Raw genomic sequence first — 18,016 nt, 5'->3', positions numbered from 1 at the left:
ATCTTGTAGGTTCAGAACCTACAGCCTTGAAATTAATGGGTAGCTGCTGTAGCCACCTGAAATTGCAAGGCCACTGAAGTCAATTGAAAGGACACCTACTGGCAAAAAAACCATTTCCTCTGTCTCCTACAGGGCTCTTTCCAGCAATTTATTTCCTTACAAACATCCAAATTAAGGGGGATTTTACTGGTGACTTTTCTCACTCTTGAAGCTACTTACTCAGTTATATACATATATTGCGTATAATCAACACACATATTGCTTATAATTTACATACAAACTCTTACATAATAAAATGTGTGTTTTAAGGTCTGGAGCAAGTTGAAAAGGCATGAATGGAACTTCAGTAATTCAGTGCTGAGTAATATCAGAAAATAAGATTTTCAGATAGCTTTACCCATGTTATTTATAGACCATCAGTGACACATCTGTGTTTCACTGTTACCTGAAAAGTGAAACAGATAGGCTTTTTGACTTGTGTTTTAATAACAGGAGATTTCATCTTATCATTGTGGTATCAAGAGAATATTCTGTAATTTTTTTTCCTTAACTAAAATAAATATTTTTATGGATTGATCTTTATATAAAGCACTACAGGAAATCCACAGATTTAAAATACTATGTGGACAGTATTTCTAAAAAATAAAATATCAACTCATCTACTTTAGAAAACGAATTGGAATGTTTGTATAGAGCTGTGTTCTGTCAGCATAGAAATATTTGGTTGCTCTTTGTTATACACGAAAAAAAAGGAAAAACAGTACAAATTTACACACGATGTTACTATGTTTTTATAACTTTTGACCAAAAATTATTTTAGATTCTAAGTGCTAGAGCAGGGTCAGAGTAAAGGGAATTTTGTAATTGCTTGTGTAGTGGGCACATGATAATTTAGAAAAACTGTATCTGCCAATGTGTAAAAAATACAGGAGAGAACCTTTGGCAACATAGGAAACTTTTGTCTAGAAATATATCTATTTTGCATGGGAAGTAAAGAATAAAATGAAAATAATCTCAGTTATTCTCTCAAATGTGCAGTACCACTTATGTTCTCTTCTACATTTTGTCATTTGATTTGTGCCCTGCCTTTTTTAGAATCCGGGTTTTTCATCTGAGATAAAAGTGGAAAGGAGATCTGAACTTGGCTTTTCCACATTTTGAACCACTGTTGTGGCCTAAATGGTGACAATGTCTTGTCATATCTTGTGCATTTGCCTGTGTGACTGTCAGTGGAAAAGAAATTACTGTCAAAACTGATGCACAAGGATTATGTTATTCTTATGACATTTTATCACACACCTTCTATTTCTAAACTTATAGTTTCTTAAGCCAAAAGTTCTGCTAGTTAGTTGATATTCACTTAAATAATTCATTTATTTGTCCAAAATCCCATGTTAATCATCTATGTAAACTTTTATGGAGCCTATTACTGAAATTGTTGTGTCTTAAGAACTAGTATTTTTTACTGGAAGTTTATTTGTTGCCATATGTATTTTTTTTTCTTCTCCCTAATATTAAGGTTGTTTCTCTGTTATGTGACCTTTCTTCTTCCTTTGGAATTGGAATGAAAGGAAAAGCAACTACTTCCATATCAGAGAAATTCAATTTGAGGCTTCAAGAAGTCAGTCTCTTGCACCTTTTCTGCAAACCACTGCACATCCTGTTTCTGCTATGACATATATTTACAAAGGAATTCCTATTAATTTGATTTTCTATATTCATGTTGAAAGAGATTATTTAAGTGAGAACAAGAGTTCAAGTGACCTAACCTTTCTCAATAATTCAGCAAGTTCCAGAGGTATTGTAAGGCATCAGAAAGGAAGGCAATTAATTTTCTGAGGTGAAATGACTTAGGCTAATTTATTTTTTGTGGATGACATATATCACTAGATGAATTTTGAAGAAGCAGTAGCAAAGAGGGAGGGACAGGCATGAAAGCAAATTGTAGTAACTAAATATAATTTGTAAAGAATGCATCTTATTAATTTGGCTCTAAGAATTAGCATTCAGATTTGGTGACTAATGACTTTTGAACATCATAGAAGGTACTTAGATTTTTGTCATCATGTTCTTTTAAGATTATTTTTATTAATTTTCAAGTAACGGGCCCCTTCTGATCCTCATTGCTGGTTTTAGAACAAACCCACAACTTTTATGTGGAAATGATTAAAAAGCCAGTAGATAGCCTTGCTGCTGCTTTCCTGATGCCAGATTCAAGGCAGGTGGGTTGACAGTGTGTCATTGTGTTAACAGTGATGGTATTTGATCCTCTGGCATTTTAATTTACCATATTAATCTGGCAACAACAATGTTCTTAAAGAATACCATTCCTTTAGGGTTGGCAACAGGTAGCAGTATCTTGCTAAAAATACTTCCTATCTTTACTGGATTTCTTTTAAAATGAAGATGAACATCTTTTCCTGTCTAGGTAAACAGGAAAGGAGGAGGCTCACAGCCTGAATTTTTCACACATTTGCACACCCCCGTTCACATAAACAAATACAGACAAGGATGTTTTAAAGATAATTTCTGTGTCTTATGGTTGAATAAGATGTTTGACTCCAACAAGTGACAAATGAAAATGAGTTCTGTGGAATTATAAACTTACAAACTAAGCTTCACTGTAGAAAAACACATGCAACTACCCTTGCCTGATTCAATGTTTCTTAAAAGAGAGTAGCTGATAAACAGACTATAAAAGGAGGTCAGGGAACTGGAATTGTAAAAATTAAAATGTAAGTCTTCCTTACCTTTCCTGAGGCAGACAGAAAAAAAAAATCTTTTGATTGAATCCCTTACATTTCCTTCAGGCTATTGTCTGAAAATAATTTGTTCTCATGTAGCAAGCACTGGGGATTGAAGCTATTTTATAAATCTTTTGCTCTTTTAAAACCAGATGGTGGGTGTTGATAAAATGTGTGTTGTCTCCCTAAATTGTTCATATAATCTAATTTTATTGAGTAGAATTTGTAGTGGTAGGAATTATGTGTAGAGGTAGCATTTGTAGGCTGGAGAAACTAATATCTTGTGTCTGACTTCATGTATTCAGGGTTTTATCTAATGGATTTATTTCCAGATTTATCTGGTGGAGAAAGGGCCCTCCATCTCTCCTGCTGTAGAGCACACATTTTCTTTTATGGATGATAAAGATAGGGAAATCTTGGGCTGGCATACAAATTCCAGCATTGCCCTAATGAAATACTGCTGTCTTAGGAAGATGAACTAATGTTCCCTGCTGCAAAGCAGTGTTTTTCCTTCATGTTCTTCTTCCTTACTGAGTTAGTGTGTGGGATACCCAAGAAGGAAAAGCAAGGGGCAATTGGAGTCTGAACCTGTGGAAGCAGACAATGACAGCTACTAAAACCAATTTACATTCACTACAAAAAGAGAACACTGGAGAGAGAGAATCTAAAGAAAGGACTAAAGGGTAAAAGAAAAATCACTGAATAGCAGATTGGAATAGGTGATTGGAAAAAAAGCATTGAAGATAATTGGAAACTGAACCAAATTTTTTGGGGAATGAGGGAGAGGAGGAAAGAAACACTGCTTTTGTCTGTGGTTATATTAAGGCTTGTATAATGATGAATTTTGACAGGCATCCATAATGATGGATGCAGTTTTATCTGTCAACACAGAGCAGCCTTGTTTAGGCCCCTGTCTTTCAGTGGCAGAATTTTATTCATCCTCTATTACCACAGAGTCCAGATGCTTCTCGTGTCTCCAGACTTCAAATGAAAGTATTTGACTTGCAGACAGTGGAAATTGTTTCCTTTGTGAAATACTGCAAAGCATTCTGCATGGGGGTGGGTTTTTTATTGTTTGGTTTTTATTTTTATTGAAATCTAAACTTTTGAGACTTTTCACTTGGGGGAAAAAAAAATCTCCAGTTGTGTTGATATTTTTATTTTGATTCAGGCTAAAAATACATATTGGAATTTCTCATGGCTGTACATTGGAGGCTGTTTTTTTTTTTTTTTTTTTTTTTGCATAGTATCCAGCTTGTGGCATCTCTTTACAAGCAGCCCAAACTCATGATGTCAGGACATTGTGTTTTGATAATATGGGCATTAAAAAAGGATTTTCTTTATCCAGTTGCAACTCCCTCATCACAACTGCCATTAATCTGCAGCAATCAACTGTGTTTTTCACTGCTGTCACCTCTTGTTTGAAAAGAACAAACTGTTCTTTTTGTAAAGCAAAGTGCAGCCTGGCATTGCAGGTTTATATGACTGACAAATTCATGTTGATATGCTAATCAATGTATGTTGTCACCTTTGTGCCAAGCTCTTTCCTGTCACAATGGCTCTTTGTCCCACAGGCTTTGTTTTTTTGCAAGATGCTTTGCCAATGCAATTAATCATCTAATCCAGGAAATCTTCTCCTGGCATGGAAAACTGACATCATCTTTTCTGCTGTATATACTCTGCATCTTTTAGTCTATGGTGGAATCTTAGATACATCTACAATGTATTTTATCATTATAAATTGTTACCAGCCCCAGCTCCAAATCCCATGCAAAGGTACTACTACATATATATATATATATATGTATATATGTACCTATAGTACATATATATCTATATATATGCTTTTCTATCTTTACCATTGGCTTCACTAAGCAATTGGTCCAGTGGAAATCTCTCCTTCAATCCTATGATGTTAAGTCTTGAAAAGCACATGTTTAGGTAATTCTAAAATCTATACATAGTATTTCCTGGTTGGCACAGAATGTATGATACTAGATTTAGAGATAAAAACCTTCAATTTTTAAAAGAAAGGAAGCTCAGTAAAGTAAATTACTCTCGTGAATTTCTGCTGCAATGAAAATGTTATTGAATAGTAGCCACAGAGGGTTTCAAATAGAATGATGATGCTGCTGGTTTTTTTTATCCAATAAAATATGCCTCAATAGTTCCAGATAAGTACAGATCAGACTCTTGAAAGGTGGGCTTTTGGGTGAAGAGCTGGCCACCAGGTCTTTTCCAGTACAAAGATGGGTAAAGCTGAAGCCTCTACATGACAATGATCAGCTGCAGCTCTCTATGTCAGAGATATAAAGAACTGAAGCAGTGTATTAAAGTCTTTCTCCCAGTTTGCCTTTCTAATTTTGCTCTGTGGTGTCCTGGGAACTTACTGAGGAGGTCAGATTTGGGGTACCATTCTTAACAGTCATAATGAGACCTAGCAAAAGTGGTTTTATTTATACTTTTGTTAGATCCAAAAGTAAATAATATCCAGCCCCAAAAAGGTATTGCATCTTGTCTCTTAAATTTGTGGTCTGATAATTTCTTTGGACTCTTCCTAATACTGTTGTTTATAAAACTGAAGAAATAAGCATTCTTTATATTCTCCAATCCCTGTTAAGATGTATTAGTTTTGTTTCTCTTGCAAGCAGAGGATTTATAATATTTTTGAACCTTCCCAATTGTAAACTACACAATAAGTCTCATTCTGTTAAATATTGTTGCCTTTCTCTGCAAATCTTGTCATTACCTGTATCTTTTTTTTGAATGTTTATAGTTGTATATAGCTGCATCTGTGTATTAATAGAGCAGTATAATTGTGTTTTGTTCTTTATACCCTTTCTGGTAGTTAATATGAAGAGGTAATATATGAATTAACATGAATAGTTAATATGTGAGTTTTGGTTGCTACAAGCCAATACTTTCTAAGAGTCAAGCAGCCATTTAAAGCCTACGTGGGGGGCCCATAGCCAGAGGGAAAAACTCTTTATTCTGTGCAAGTTTTTATTGACTCTTTTGGTAGTAAAGGTTTGCTCTATACATGCTGTGTTGTTATTTACACGATTTAAAATTTCTTCCACTAAAATAATATTAAAAAAGTCTTGCAGAAGGCAATTTGAAGTGCAAATATACCCTGAGAAAGCAGAAGCCAAATCAGAAGGATTTTCACTGGACCGCCTTTGCCTTCCAAGATCAGAATCTTAACTTCTGGATTCTTGGTATGATTGTTCTTGTGTTAGGGAATTGCGAAGGATGGGTGGCCAGAGAAAGAGAGAGAGCGAGAGAGCATAGGAGTCTGGCTGTAGAAATCTTTGAAGCAGCCATCCCTTGGGAGAATTCATAGATTAGGATAAATGAGACACAGGAATTGCCCTGGTAGAAGAAGGCTGGGGTGCTGTCAATTAATTTCTTTTAGAATTATCTATGTATCAGCTAATGAAATAAGAAAGGGGCAGGGTTTTGTTGTATGATGAGTTGGCCATTTATAACTGAAGCAGTAACGACTTCACCTGTTTGTATTTTCTTGGATTATTAAGAGAAAATATAGGCATTCCTGTAAGACTTAAAAATCTAGTGATGTTCATTTTTTTTTAAAAAACCTGTAAAATATCACTTCCTAGTACAGGCCACCGAGTTTTTATAAAAATTTTTTATAAAAATAAGAGAATTTCTTCTAAATCCTGTAAGATTTTTCCAGTTGGGATAAATTTTTAAATTAGGTTATTAGTAGGCTTTAGCTGGTGATTTTAGCAGTACCTTTCAGTATTTTAGAAAGCACAAAATTTAGAAGAAAACTGCTGAATAATCATAGAATGGCTTGGGTTGGAAGGAATATTAAAAGTCATCTAGTACTAACCTCTCACCATAGGCAGGGACAACTTCTACTTGACCAGGTTGCTCAAAGCCCCATTCAGCCTGGCCTTGAATACAGCCATGCGTGGGGTATCTGTAGCTTTTTTGGGCAGCCTTTTTTTTGGTTCCAGTTCATCACCCTCACATTAAAAGGTTTCCTAACATCCAATCTAAACCTACCCTCTTAGTCTGAAGGCATTCCCTCTTATCCTATCACTACATGATCTTGTTAGAAGTCTCTCTCAAGCTTTCCTGTAAACCCCTTTTAAGTACTTGAAGGCTGCTATAAGGTATCCCTGGAGCCTTCTCCAGACTGAACAACCCCAACTCTCAGCCTTTTGTTGGTAGTTTAAAGTTTCTGGAGGATGATCATCATGAGTAAAATGCATAATTCCTTTATAAGGAATATGCATTATGGGAGATGAAAAGCAAGCAACAGCTTTAAGTGATAAGTCTCCAAACTGGTAGAACTATGGATTAGAAATTGATGAATGTACTCTTTATTTGGCAAAATCAACACAGAAAAAAAAGGGGAGAATATACAGTTAGTCCCTCATTAATTATGACGTAGGAGGTCAGAAGTGGTGTTTCTCATCAGGGCTCAGTATTTGGGCCGGTCTTGTTTAATATCTTTATTGCAAAACTGGATGAGGGGGTTGAGTGCACCCCAACTGAGTTTGTAGACAATGCTAGGTTGGGTAGGAATGTTGATCTGCTGGAGGGTAGGAAGTTCTGCAGAGGAATCTGGACAGGCTGGATCAGTGGGCCAAGGCCAGTTGTATGAGGTTCAACAAGGCCAAGTGCTGAGTCCTTCCTTGGGTCACAGCAGCCCCAGGCAGTGCCACAGGCTGGGACAGAGTGGCTGGGAAGCTGCCCAGTGGAAAAGGACCCAGGGGTGCCGATGACAGTGGCTGAACATGGGCCAGGGTGTGCCCAGGGGGCCAAGAAGGCCAAGGGCATCCTGGCCTGTGTCTGTGGCCAGAAGGATGAGGAAGCCACATTTCAAATTCTGTGTTCAGTTCTGAGCCCCTCACTTCAAGAAGGACATTGAGGTGCTGGAGTGTGTCCAGCAGGCATGCTGGAGGGCAACAGAGCTGGGGAGGGTCTGGAGCACAAGTTCTATGAGGAGCAGCTGAGGGAGCTAGAGGTGTGTTTAGCCTGGAGAAACGGAAGCTTAGGCAGAGGGAACCTTCTTACTGCTCTACAACTGCCTGAAAGAGGTTGTACATAGGTGGAGGTCACTATCTTCCCCCAATTAACAGGCAATTTGACAAGAGGGCATGGCCTCAACTTGAACAATGGGAGGTTTAGGTTTGATATTAAGAAAAATTTCTTCAAGCATTAGAACAGGTTTCCCAGAGAAGTGGTGGAATCACCAACTGCTAACTCTGGAGGTATTTGCAAGACGGGTAGATGTGGCAGTTGGTGACATGGCTTAGTGGTGACTTAGTGGTACTTGGTAAATAGCTGGACTTGATATTAGAGGTATTTTCCAATTTTTTGATTCTATGACAATCAGGCTGATTGATAAATTTCATATTTTAATCTGTCTCGTATCTGAAAAACATAGTCTGTGCCAGAAACACATTGACTGTGTAACTGTTATTCTCTTGGGATAAGAATCTAAGAATTACACTGACAAGAGAAAACTGAAGAGAGACTAAATGACAAGGGGAAAAAATAGCATTTGCTTCAGAAGGGCATGAGGCTGTTTACATTTATGTCTGTCATACCTAATTCTTAAAGGTCAATACAGTTTCTTTTTAAGAAAACAATCAATCAAGTAATACAGCAATAAGACATCAAACACTGTAAAAAATATATGCTGTCATTGAAGAAGAATGCTGACATTTTGCAAGAGATGTTGAGGGAGTCAATGGAAAACACTGAAGAGGGGAAATTATGTATTTTCAAACATTAATAAGAGTTAGTGATATTTTCAGGAGAGTGACAGTATTTGCAGTTCAGTAATGGCATTCATTTCAGGCCTTTGGATCTGAATTTTGATTTAGAGCAGCTGAAGTGAGCCCTTTATCAGCCCAGCTAGTCCAGTGGAAGCTAACAAAACTCTGTAAGAAACTGCTCAGGAGGTCTTGTTTCTATATGAGCCTGAAACTAACAAAATCATTAGCAGTTATTCAGCAGTTATTATTAATCTCAAAAGCATCTAAATTGAGGTACAGGCACTTCTTGGAAGAGAGTACTGCATTTTTGGCAGTTGATGAAATGTTCTGGTTTTGTTAGTCTGTTTTTACCCCTTGGGAAAACACACCCTAGTAATTCCTTTCAAAGTCTCTGATATGGACATCTGGGAATAAATTGGCCAGCCTGGGAGTGTTCCCCATTGCCCCAGTGACTTGTGTGTGGCACTTCCTTGCTGAAGGCAGCACTTCCAGCTCCTTCCAGACACCTCTAAGATTGGTGCTAATGAGAGAGGAGAGCTGAGGAAATCCAAAGGTGCTAGGCTTGAGGAAGAAACAGCTGATGGATGTATAGAAGCACAAAGGACAGAACTCACTGTGTGGCTGCTGTCCACTAAAGCAAGTCTCTGGAAAAGCAGCAGAATTAATTTCAAAGAAGGACCTTCCACCACCAAGCTCTTACTAATAATAGTCAAACTTTTATTAAATGTTAGTCAAGCTACTTATTCTCTTTTGTAAAACTGGCAGAATTTTTTTTCTCTAAATATGAGTATTTTGAAAATAGCTGCCTGAGAGCAGTGAGAAACATAGAGCAGAAACATCCTATTTTGTTTTTAATGAAGTTTACCCTGGTGTCTAAATGGCTGTGCTTGGACACGTATAGGCCATTTAGGACAGCAACAGCATTCTGAATGAAGCCACCTTTCACAAAGTCACCCATTGCTTGTCCTTTGATGCTGTTTAAATGCAACAACTCTGGTTCATAGGAAGATATTTTGAAAAGGGGTAAGGCAGACTGTCTTTTAAATGGTTCACTTCTGCAGCTGAAGTAGAAAAAGAAACTTGTAAATAGTCATTTACAGTAATTAGCTGAATGGTTTTCCAGCAGAGATTTATGTTAGAAATATGTGAAAGTCAAAGCATGAAAAAAGTTAAAGAAAATACCTCTAGGTTGTGTTCTTCAGTAATTTATCTAATAATCACTTCCTTTGAACGCTTGTTTTGTAACGTAAATGACTAATGTTTATAAAGCTTTTTGGAAAATATGAATATAAACAGTGTGCAAGTACTCACTGTTATTATTACACATGAATCATTGCATTAACAAAAGCAATGACTCGTCTCAGGCATGGAGCCAATCCCTCTCACACTGGATTTGATAGGATGCATCTTACGATTTCAATGAGGATCAATTTGGCAAAGTTCAGTCCATTTCACTGCTCCTCATTTCATCCCAATCCATTTCATTTTAGTCACTTTGTTTCAGAATTTTTATCCCCCCACATTTAATGTTTGATTAAAAAACCACTGCTTTAAACAAGCTTTTTAAGGTGTTGCATTCTGGATGCACTGACATCCCTTGTGTTTGTTCTACCAAAGCTAGCAGAGTGCCTCTCTGACTTTACCAGTCTGTTATGTGTATTAACTTTTTATGGAGGCGAGATATCACTGTGCTATGTAAATTCCTTCTTCCTCTGTAATTTTCTTAGTAGGCATTATTTTTCCTGTATAGATATGCCATCAGTCAGCTGTCTCTTAATCCCAGCATTTTTATCATTCATATACAGGAAAGTTTAGTGGTGTTAATTCAGCCCTTTGTCAAAACCATGCCAAAGGGTTGTGAGCTAGACGTGTGCTTCAAGAGCATGAGGTGTCTTTTGCCCTCATGGTGTTACCTTACAAAAGTATTAAGAATACTCAGCTGCCTGTTTTACTCAAGTACAACAAAATCAGTGAGCACCCAGAGCCTTTTTGTGAAACTTGTGGGACTGAGCAGGAGATTCAGGCGTGTGGCACAGAGAGCTGTGGGCTGAGCAAAGAATCTTTGTGTGCACATGGGAACATTTGCCTTGCTTGTCTGAAGTTACTTACCTGAGATGTTTTGTCATGTAGAGTGTTGAAGTCTGTCCCTTCCTCACATTTCTTGTACCATTGTTGCCTGGAACAGCCCCATGTTAGAAAACAATGGAGAGACCATACAGAAACATCTGCTTGGAAAACTGAGACCTAGGCTGGTGGCAATGGTGATAGAAATTTTATTTTAATTTTTGTTGTACAGTTCATTTCTCTCTCCTTAGGCCCCTCTCCCCATCTCTGTGCATGACAAGAAAGGCATAAAATTCCCATTATGAGATCCATACGGTATCTGAATCCACTTCTATTTCTATTGTTTGTGAAGCCTAGTTTTTACTTCAGTTTGCTCTAAACAAAGATCATGGAAGAACACTAAACCCCCTTAACTTCTGGACCATAAAAAGCTTGACACTGAATATGTAGGGCTTTACATTTTCTTAAATGAAAATATCAGGAAATTAAAGTAAAACCTCTTTTAAGTGGGAATTTTTTAAAGTTATAATAATTTCTTATAGACTAAAAAAATTTGCATTTAAAAAATTTTTCCAATTTTTTAGAATACAGAATATTTCAACATTTTTGGAAAGAAGTATCTTTTCTGGAATAGCACCATGTGTGTGTCCAGTCAAGATAACAGGACCTTAGTCTTTTAGCAGTCATTGATTGCTTGGGCAGTGGTTTGCTCCCTTTCATGTTCAAGATAAAAAATTTCAGAAGATATATTTGTATTTAAAAAGAAAAGAGCTTGTGTCTTGCATTTGAAGCCACACATTACAGACGAAACACAGGATATCACAGGATCAAATGGGAGCTGAATTTCTGTCTCCACAGATACACAATTAGGGAGGAATAGAGGGCAGTGCAGAAAAGCAATGAGTTAAGCTACTGGACAGAAAAAATAATATTTAATATTTAGTAACTAGTGCAAATGAAGTCATGCTGAACTACCAACTATGGCAACCATTCATAGCTGTATAAATTATTAATAAAATTTACTGGTTTGAAGATAGGAGTTGAAGAATAATTTATGAAGCTTTTTCTTCAAGGGGATGAAATGATGGTAGCTGTTCACCTTGTTTCTGCCATGCTATGGTTATAAGTTATCAAATACATTGTTAGAATTGGCCCTTATTTCAGCACCAAAGATGATCACTTGTGTTTAGTTTGTTGGGTGGGGATCTCTGCAAACACAGCTTACTCAAAGAGCAGAAATTCTTGTAAGACTTGGAACACAACTAACAACAAAGAGTGAGGCAGGATTTGGAAACTTGGAATGAAAGTGGAACTGACAATAAAATACCTCTTTATAAATTAAGAAATGAACAGAATTTAAATTGATTTCTATCTGTCATTGTTGGCCAATAGAAACAACACAGTGGGCTGAAGTGATGGGCTTTTCACAGCTTTCATTCCTTGAGTTGATTGGCTGAGAAGTTCTCAGTAAATAAGAACTTGAAAAAGAAACAGGGGAACTTGAAGCACAGCACAAGACAGCTGTCAGTGCTGCTAAGGAGTTAAAGAATCACAGCTGGAGATAATTCAGAGGTACTACCTCACGTGTTCTGCTTAACCCTTGGCACCAATCCACACTCTACACCACAGCTTTCTGAACAGCTCTATAGATGGATAGAAGATAGTTGTGAGAGATAAGTGAAAAGAAAAATAGCTGCAATCAGTGGTCTTCTGATTTCTGAGTGCCCTAAGCTCTTGAGAGTACACCATTATTATAAGACCTAGTTTCTTTTCTGTTCAATACCATTTTTCATGTAGTTCCTTTGGAAAAACTAGAGCAGAATAACTGTCTGTAATTTGCATCCAGCTCTTGCTCTGGCAAACATCAGGATGAGTTTTGCTGCTTTGGCAGCGGAAGCCTTGATAGGTCCTTAGCTCTGCTCTGGAGGTAAGAAATAGTAATGACTCCAGTGGAAAAGAGTGAGCAGTGTAAAGGAAGTGCCAGGGAAGTAAATGAGCATCAGCTGAGCAACTTGGTGTTCAAGAAGAGGGGCAAGAGTATAAATGATCCACATTAAGCAAGTATGTAAGAATAGAGTGGCCCCAAACTTGTTGACTAGGCAGAGCTGGGAGCCCAGTGTAGTACTGAAGACTACCACATACTACTTCTCTTTGACACTTTTCTTTGTCTATGCTCAATATCAAAGTTGGGCTACCAAAAAAAAACCCAACAAAAAAACCCACTATTCCTGATGTGTTCTGTTAAAGGAGCTACATCAGCACCATCTCTTTGTGTGTCTTGGTTTCCTTCCAAGGGAGAGCATGGAGGCTCTATTGTAGCTGTTCCTAGAATAGAGTGTGATGTGCACTGTACTGCCAAGCCTGTTGCAGACAAAAGTCATTCTCTGCATGAACTGAATGCTCACGTGCAACAGCTGGTTTTGTCTGATGGCTACACAGTGCTTGCATTTTTGTCTCTTAAAGGGAAAAACTAAGTGAAATTTAAATATAATTTATTAACTGAATCCTTTCTTACTCTACAGATTTTTCTGCAAAACTTGCACCAGTTTTGCAGAAAAAAAAGTGCAAAGAAGTGTCTCCTTTCTGGTGCTCAGACCTTTCTATTCAGTTTACTTTATAATATCTTGTTATTCTATTTATGATGATTAGTTGTGGGTTTTATTCTTAAAAAATATTGAATGTAGATATTCCCTGAATGGGAACATTTTTATTTTCCATTCAAAGGGTATGTGAATTCAATTTATCTCTTCTCACCTTTTGGGTGCTGTAAAAATTTAATTGGTCTCTTAGTTTATATCTGCATCTGTGTCTCAGTTTTATTTACTCATTTTTGAAGGGCCAAAGGTAATAGCTTTTTAAAGTGAGTGTACCTGGTAATTTCTACAATGCTTCAATATTGGATTGATTAGATTTAGAAGTAGTTTCAGTAACAAAAGGTACTGCATTTGTAATGCTCTTTACACCAGTAAAGATAAGGTGGTTATTTCTTCTACTTCTCCAGTTGGGAAGACGAGGAGACTCCTACTGTGACTAATCCAAAATTACTGCCAGTGTGATTTTAAAGATTTCTTGTGCATTTCCATGACACTATTAGAAGGATCAACAAAAGCAGCTACATGATCCACATATCATTTGCTTCAAATGCAAATGTGATTTGTGGTTAAAAATACAAATAGGTCTAGAAAGTTGTTGATAAGAGCAGGGAGGGCATAAAATTAATTCTAAGAGCTGTAAGTAGGGAGTGTGTGGAATTGTGTCTCTGTAGGAATTATACAACTACTTTAAAACATCAGAAAAATAACCCTTTCTACTTGGATCTTCAACCTAAAATATTATCCTAAGAGCTAGTGCATGATAAACAACGTTTCTGATTTCTAATTCTGTAACAGAATTTATGCTTTTCAGTCAGTCTCATTGCTGTTAATCCTGATCATGTATTAGCCAGCTGGCTGTGAGTCCTAATCTACACAGTGTGCAATTGCTGTGAAATCTGGTATCTTGCTGGGAGCTGTAGTGAGTTGAGCCTGTCTCCAGCTTCCTAAAAGTCTGGATCATGATGCTGCTCTGGACTTTCAATCTTCTGTTGAAACTGGGCCAGTGTCCACTAAAGGACTGAAGAAAAAGCAAAGCTGGAACAGGGTGGGCTTGTGGCCCAGAGATAAGAGCACTTGTTTGAATGATCTGTGTCAGACACCTCAGTGTTCATCTCTGTATTTCATTAAATGCTCAATTTAATATGTATCACAGAAACAAATGTTGCTTGGGATGGAAGAGGTTGCAATGCAACAGGTTTGTGTCTTAGTTTATGTTGAGGTCATGGGAGAATGGTCAGCCCTGGATGTATTGAGTATATATTTTGGTGGTTGGAGAATACACCTTTTGAAGTGTTTGCTCCCTAGGACTAGAACATGACTGAGCAGGAAGGAAAACATGTGATAAGGTTTGATAAAATACCTAGTCACATACATATTTCTATGCAAAACTGAGGACTGGTGTTCTGGAAAGTGATGTGGATGCACAGAAAGCTATGCAAAGTTCATGAAAGATGCACCTCGTTTCTTCTGACACCTTCTTGTTCTTGTGCCTAATCTGTGTTCTCAACAAATTACTGTGCATGATCACTACCTTGAAGACAAAAAGAATTTTGAAGAATTTGTAAATTCCCATTCATAAATGACACTGCTCACCTTTTATTTGTCATGCTGCCTACATGTGAGAACCAGTTTGTTGTTAGAACTGACTTCCTTTCAAATCAAGAAAGTTAGTTTAGTTAGTTGTCTTGTTTTATTCTGTGTAATCCCAACTGCAGACAGTAATTTTGTATGTGACCATTGAGAGGAGTAAGTCTTTACCACCCCTGACAATCCCTGAAAGACTAGAAGCAATTTCTGACATTTCATGCATTTTCAGATATTTAGGTTTGATAACAGATTTTGAACAAACAAACAATTTTTTTTTTAAAGATATGAGTTTGTGTTAGAATAGGAAGGAAAAAATGAGTGCCATTACTCAGTAATCCATTTTCCCCCCTGCTTTGGGCCTGGTCTGTAGCAGCACTAGGGATTTTTCATTCTTTTAAGTAAGTATACAACTGAATCCTTGCAAATGTCAAGACTGAAACATTTCATACACAGAATAATTCCTCCAAAGATGTCACTTGCTGAAAAGCTCAAAACATATTTACATGTTTGTTCTTGGAGTAAACTTTGCCTTCAAAAGAGGGAAAAAATGTTTTTAACAAAATAATTTTTGGCCTCACCTGGAGTTCAAATAAACTACAATTTCAATTCTATCATCAGTCCATGACACTAATACTAACTATATATTTGTGCCTTTAAGACTTCAAGAACCAACACAATCTTTGGATCTAAAACTGACCTGATATAAGGGAGAAAATTGACAGTGGTTGACAGATGGCCCAGAGAGACTGTGAAAGATTGAAATTTTGGTGTTTTGGTGTTGTTGGTAATTTTTTGAATATTCTCCTGCACTTTCTGTCTTTAGCACTCCATAGCTGCGTGCATTGCTGTTCTGAGATTTAACAACAAGTGGAGTTAGGATGATATGGCATTAATTTGTGGGAAGAAAGAACAGTTTGAAATTGGACAAAGGATAAATTAATTAACATGCTGACACTTACTACTGTCTGAAGCAAATGAAATTAAGTAAAAGATGTTTGATGTTTTAGCTGGGAGGAAGTAGTGCTAATAGTCTTTACTTGAGTAATTATGGCAATAGAAAATTCCTGCTGTGATCAGTATTTATTAGATGGTAATATTTCAGTAATACTCCATATTGCTGTTAAAATCTAATTGGTGGTGCTTTTATGGATAAAGCCAAAAGTATGTTCAAAGGGTGGTGTTGACTGATGTTCCCAATAAGCCATTTAGAAGATTTTTTTGCTTTCTAAGTATGTTTCAGCCTTTTGCTGTTCTTGTAATGCTTTGAAAAAAAATGCCTAAATTCTTGCTGGCACTATTCACTTAGATTTTTTTTATTCCTAATTACAAGTAGGCCAGATGGAAGAGTTGTGATTAACTGATCTGTTCTTTTTCAGAATATCTCAAATGACTGGGTTCTACCCATGAATTCACTCAAGAAAGGAGATGAGCTCCCTCCAAGACAGGACCACATGTTTTTGAAAAATCAGTTTCACTCCAATAACTCCAAGTCCATCTGCATTCTCAGGTAACCTACTACAAATATTTGTTTCCTTGACCACTCCTATTGGTGGTCTCATTACCTAGGTATACCCTCTCAAAGAAGTCTGTTCCTGTCTTCCAGTCAGGATTGCAATTTGTAGTATCCTCTATCAACAGTCATCTGTGATATTGTTAAATCCACAACATCCCTCTTAATGTCCCTCATTTTGTCCTTGGTATGTTACCTGCCTGATCAAACTGTTCCCTCTTTTATTACCATTCTCAAAGCCTGTGCACAATTTTTCAAACATTTTAGTGACTTTAGTCCTTTCAGACTGAAATCTTTGATTCTTCTCTGACTTGTAGCCTGATTTCCATCTGTCCGCTTGCCTCCTCTGATTGTATGGCTCATTTGCATTTGCATTATGTTGTTTCCTGTATGAGAAATGAGAGCTTTCTTCTCATTTATTGTATCATTAGTCTCAAGAATTTGATGCAGCCAGGAGTAACATCTGAAAAGTTCTGGGACAATATTTGTATACATTTGTTGTCAAATTCAGTCAAGTATTTAAGGAGCATGTGGCACCTGTGACCCTGAGGAGCTATAACAAGCCACAAATGCTGCTGAATTTCACAGCATTGTTCTGCATCATGACATGCTAGAGATTTTTAGTAAACACCTTAGACAAAATGACATATTTTTCAAAGCCATCTTCTGCAGAATATCTGAAAATTTCCCCTGTGAGCCCTGCAACTCTTAAAATCCATATGAAAGCTACTATGAAAATAATCTAACTTTGCTAGGGAAAACATAGAATTGTTTAGGTTGGAAAATACCTGTAAGATGATTGAATCTAACCATTTAACCAGACCTTCCAGTTTCACCACTAAACCATGTCCCTAAGTACCATATCTCCAACAGCCCCTTCAGATTTTTCTTGTCTTTTAAAGCTGTAGCCACTGAAATAACATACACTTAGAGTTACAGGACCAGTATTAGAAATTCTGCTTGGATTAATGATCCAGTGGATTAAAAAAAAAAAAAGAAGAAAAATTTGTTTATTACTTTAAATAACAAGAATATCAACTTTCTATGAGGACTCTTGACCTACTCTCTTGACAGATCTCCCATGACTGGGCTATTTCTTGACTTAGGTAGTTCACTGTGTTAAGACCGTTGTCCATTAACTTAGTACCTTTTGAAATTATACTTTGAAGTTCAAATCCCTTAGAAGGGGAAAAGAATATTTTTTGGCATTGAAGTAGATGCAGGGGTGTGGGAAGAACAACTATTTCTTTCTAATAATTTCACATCACAAGTCAGACCATATATAGGTGTAAAAAAATTTAAAAAGAAGTTGTATGAATTTAATATATAACATTAGAGATCACTTCATCCACAGCTGTGTTAATCACCAACTGCAAGCTGAGTGTATTATAGAGAGATTAGCAGCTATTTCTCAAACATATTGCTTTTTCTCCAACACTGAACTGAGTCATGCCTTCTTTTCCATCAACAGTGAATAACCAGAGATAGTATAGTCCCATGTGACAGACTGAAAGCTAAGGGATCTGGAAACATTCACTTCAGTTTGAGAAATTACATGCTGGGATCCCACTTTTTCTGCAATGTAAGAAAAGTGACCTGAACCCTACATCACACATCCAAAGAGAATAAGGCCATTTTGTGTAAAGATCAATTAGGCAGCGGGGATTTCCCCATGACCTCAAAATCCCTGCACATCTTCTGCCTCTTAATGGCCAAACAGGCTGGAATTAGAGCTACTGGGTTAGAGCTAGGAGTTTAGTG

The sequence above is a fragment of the Molothrus aeneus genome, chromosome 4, assembly GCF_037042795.1.
Source record: "Molothrus aeneus isolate 106 chromosome 4, BPBGC_Maene_1.0, whole genome shotgun sequence".
In the NCBI taxonomy this organism is placed as follows: domain Eukaryota; kingdom Metazoa; phylum Chordata; class Aves; order Passeriformes; family Icteridae; genus Molothrus; species Molothrus aeneus.
The sequence above is the reverse complement of the archived record's forward strand: the minus strand, read 5'-3'. Positions refer to the sequence as shown.